The sequence below is a fragment of the Arachis hypogaea genome, chromosome 11, assembly GCF_003086295.3.
Source record: "Arachis hypogaea cultivar Tifrunner chromosome 11, arahy.Tifrunner.gnm2.J5K5, whole genome shotgun sequence".
Lineage (NCBI taxonomy): Eukaryota > Viridiplantae > Streptophyta > Magnoliopsida > Fabales > Fabaceae > Arachis > Arachis hypogaea.
In genome coordinates this window covers 141027744-141032765 of record NC_092046.1, presented here as the reverse complement: position 1 = coordinate 141032765, position 5022 = coordinate 141027744, and positions in this window count along the sequence as shown.

Sequence of the window (5022 nt, the reverse complement as noted above, 5' to 3'; positions counted from 1 at the left end):
CCCTGACTTTGATGCTGTTGAGTTTGTCGATCAACAAATCGGTCCTTATGGTACCATCCCTACTGATGATGTCTCTTTTCTTCGCCATCTGGACTTTATTACTCGAAGCAGCATTAAGATGACCCATTTGGGGGCGGCTTTATATCGGACAGCTTAGGATCTTCCCATTCATGCTACTAAGGCCTTTATGGAGGAGGCTAAGTTGGAGTTCGATCGAATGAAAGTTTTGAAGGAGGAGCTTGAGGCAAAGGTGACCAAGTTGGGGAAAGAGCTGGAGGGTGAGAAGGCTAGTTCCATTGCTTTGGCAGCTTCTGTGAGATTGGCTGAAGACACAACGTTGAAGCACAAGGAGAGCTATGTCACGACCTATAGGGAGATGATGCATCTCAGGGAGGAGTTGGAGTCTGCCCGGGTTGATTACTCCGAGCTCCAGGGTCACCTTGTACGCAGTGTAAATGCTGCTTATGAGGACCTGAAAGAGCAGGTTCGGGTTCTTGCCCCCGAGCTTGACCTTACTCTCTTCAGTCTAGACAACGTTGTAAAGGACGACAAGATTGTCCCTGACGACCCTGATGACGATGATGTTGAGCCTCCTTCTGTTCCTGCCGCTAAAACCTCTGTTGTGCCGACTTCTTCAGCTCCTTCTTCAGCTGAGGTTGGTCATCCCGAGTCAGAACCCGATTGTCAAATCTTGAACTGGGATGATGGGACAGTAGATGCAGTGCCTCTTCAAACTCGCCCTCCTTCACCCCGTGTTGATGCTGCCGAGAAGCCTTCGGATCTTTAATGATTTTGGGCCCCACCGTAGGCGCCAAATGTTTTGGCAAGGATACTCTTCTCCGAGGTATTTGGTCGGTTCGACTCTTGGGAGCTCGGTGTCTCAGCCTAGAAGTGAAGCACCCTTGTGAACTTGAACCCGAACGTGGTACCTGTAAAAAGGACTCCGACGCTCAAGTCAGTGAATGATCTCTTAACGAAAATAAGTATAAGATTGGTGACGAAGTTGTCTTTTGTCCCTCTTATCCTTGATTCTATCTGATTTATAGCCTATTGTGTTTGAACTATTCGTCGGTCCATTTGATTGTGGATGACTAGGGCCAAGATTCTCGGAGATAAGTGAGTCCGTTAGTTAGAGACGACTAAAGCCGAGAATCTCGGAGAGAAGTGGGTTACGGTGATATGTTTAATTTAATTTGAATTTCATTTTATCCAACCGAGGTATAACCCTTTTTTCCGAGATATACAGTACCTTAAAAGGATCAACTTCGATAATAAACGAAGAATACATTCTTATTTTATATAGTCAACGAAGAATAATAAATTAAAAAAATGAGTTGACTCTCCCTAGGCTCACGAACAAAAAAAAATATAATATATATAGTCTTTATTAAAACAAAAATAATTATATAAATTAGTTATTATTAAGTTAATTTTTTTATTATTTACGTTATACATCATATATTTGCTGTGATTGAATAAGTCATTATCATATCATATATATTTTTATCATGAATAGAATCATAGATTTTTGTTTTAATTTTTTTAAGGTAGATATCAATATCAACTTGCCAAAAATTACGATTAATTTAAAATTATATTAGAATGATTGAAAATTAAAATTATTGACAATTAACATAATTGTGTATTAAATGTTGATTTGATGTATAATTATAAAAAAAATATTGACAATTAACATAATTATGTATTAAATGCTAATTTGATGTATAATTATTCACAATTAATATAATTATATAAAAAATAAAACATAGAAACTAAAATTAAATTTGTTAACTAATTGACGCTAGGTAGACAATTTTTGACAATTATTTTAACATTTAATTATTGATTATTATTATTATTATTATTATTATTATTATTATTATTATTATTATTATTATTATTATTATTATTATTATTATTATTATTATTATTATTATTATTATTATTATAAATGGGTCACTATTAATGTAACAATTTGTCACTAATAAAATTATTGAACAATAAATGAGAATTAGAATTGTATCAATATAATTAAAATGATTAAAAATATTTTCGATTGATAATTAGTTTAATAATGCGTTAAATATTGATTTTATATAATTATAATAAAGGTATTTTTTTAAATTAGTATAATCATGTATTATTCTTTAAATGCTAATTGCAATATAATTGTAATATTGTAATATAATATAATAAATATATTTTTCTAAAATAAATTTAGAAGAAAGAATAGTGCTTTCATTTTGGAGGAAAAATGAATTTATGAGGAATTGACACTTCACTTTTATTAGTTGATAATGCATTCAATATTGATTTTATATAATTAGTATATGTTTCCGTACCCTGTACGGATAATACATAAAATTATATAAAAAATTTTATTAAAAAATTAAATAAAATATATATAATAATTATTATTATATATATTTTACAAGTTATAATTAAAATCAAATTCTTAAGATTTTTAATATTAAAATATTAAAAATAATTAGTATTTGTCTTAATCAATTTAAGTTTGTTGAGTGATCATCTCACTCGTCCACTTAAACAACTATTAGGAGTTAGAATCTCGCTTTGTGTGTGTAGCAATCCATTAGATAGCGGTAAATCCTTAATAAATAGAGCATCAATACGTGGTTAGACTTGGCACGAGTACTCGAAATGCGAGTACCCGACCCGTCTATACTCGGTTGGGAAGGGTAATAACTTGACCCGAGTCGGAACAGATTTTGCATAGGACAGGTCATGGTTGGGTTTAGGGTGTACTCGCCCCGCATATATATATATATATATATCAACACTTTTTAGGAATTAGGATTTGCCACATATCACAGATTCAGTGATTCACAGTTTCAATCCATACTCTATAGCCATGCAAGAGAAACACAGTCATCCTCACCTAGAGTCTTCTTCTTCTCGCCTTCTTCACAAACAACCTCATAACTCCCATTATCGTTGTTGCTGAGTCCATCGCCGCCTACTCCTTCACGGCTCCCATCTTCCTTCACAACTCATGTCGCCATCGTTGCTTATCCCGTTACTGTCGTTATTGAGGCCATCGCCACCTTTCTCCTGTCGAGTCCCTTTTCTCTAGGTAAATTCTCCCCCTCCCTCTCTCTCTATAAATTTTTTATTCAAGTTGGACAGTTAAAAATAGACATGCATGAGATCATTTTTGTATGTAAATTATTATTTTTTTCCTCCAAATTTGATCTATATGATTGATTATTTTAGGTTTAATTACTCTGTTGGTCCCTATAGTTTCGTAAAATTTTTAATTAGGTCTCTATACTTTTTTTCTTTTTAATTAGGTCCCTGTACTAATTTTTTTTTCAATTAAGTCCTCTTAGTAGTAATTGGCTTAATTTTATAGGGACCTAACTAAAAAAAAAAGAATTGGTATAGGGACCTAAATAAAAGAAAAAAAAATGTAAGGACCCAATTAAAAAAAAATTTGGTGCAAGGACTCAATTAAAAGGAAAAAAAGTATAGAGACCTAATTGAAAATTTCATGAAACTATAAGGACCAACAGAATAATTAAACTATTATTTTAGTATGGCAATCATCGTGGTTTCGTTACGACACTAATGTGATCACAGTTGCGGTAATTTCATAACTAATATATGAGACAGACTAGATTATTAAAGTAGTTAGAAAAATAACATTCAGATGTGTGCATAAAAATTATAAGATGTATAGCTCAAGTGGAAGATTGTTAGAAAATTATTATTTCTTAATATATTTATGGGCAATACATGTATTAATTATAATCGCAAATTAAGTAATTTCACATTAAATGACTTATATAACAATGATCTCATTTATTGTCATAAATATTGAATTAAATAAGTCATTATTACTTTTGATTTGGATAAATGAGATTAAAACCATATATACTATTTTATTTGAGTTTTAGAGTTTAATGAGTGACACACTCAAATATAAATAATGATTTCAGGATTTTGGTCTCCAACACATCAAACTCGTCTCCGTAGCTCCTTTTCCACAGTGGAGTTGTGATTCAACCCTATCAGAGATATAGAAGGTTTTGGTTGATGAAGATCAAAGAACCACAAGAGTCAAGCTCTCTGATCTCAATTATACTCTTGAGTGAAGGGACGCTTCCGCACTTTCAGTTATATTTTTTAAGAGGTAATGACCAAATCAGTACCCGAAAGATTCAAACACTGACATTTTGGTACCTCACTATTGTTATTGACAAAATGGTCCTTAAAAGATTTTAAAATTTGACAAGCGTATCCACAAGTTCACCGGAGCATATTTCCGGCAAGCACATTGCTGACATGGCCACTGCGTTTTGATGACATGGCAAATACCCCCCAACCCTAATTCTTCTCCTTCTCCTTCCCCCTCCCCAACGCACTCCCCCCTTCCCCTTCCTAAATACATTCTCCCCCCTCCCCAACCCTAATCCTTTCCTCCCCCTCTCTAACCCTAATTCTTCTCCTTCTCCTTTCCTCTCCCCAACGCACTCCCCCTTCCCCTTCCTGAATGCATTCTCCCCCCTCCCCAACCCTAATTCTTCCCTCTCCCTCTCTAACCCTAATTTTCCATCTCCAACGCACTCCTTCCCCCCTCCTCAGTCCAAAATCCCCCTTTCTAAACCCTAATCACATTCCCTTGCCTCTTTGAATTCTAATCCCCTTCCCAACACAGTGTCTCACACTCTCAACTCACTCTCCCCCAAAACAACAGTAGAGCTCAACCTTCTCAGTCTTACAGAGCCAGTATCATCGACACCGCACTGTCGCCATCTCGTCGTCGGGTCTTCTGCGTCTGCCAGTGTCTCTTTCGTAGCATTGCGTTGTCTACACGCCTTCACCGCTGTCGCCTTCACTGCTTGTATCTGCTTGCTGCTAGCCCCCAGTCGTTGCCATGCCTCCTCTGTCTGGGTTCCATCTTGGCTCTATCGTGTCCTGCCCCTCTGTGTCTGGTGTTCTTCTTCTATTCTTGCTTTGGTGGTGTCTGTATTAAGTTTTATTTTATTTTATTTTATTTTA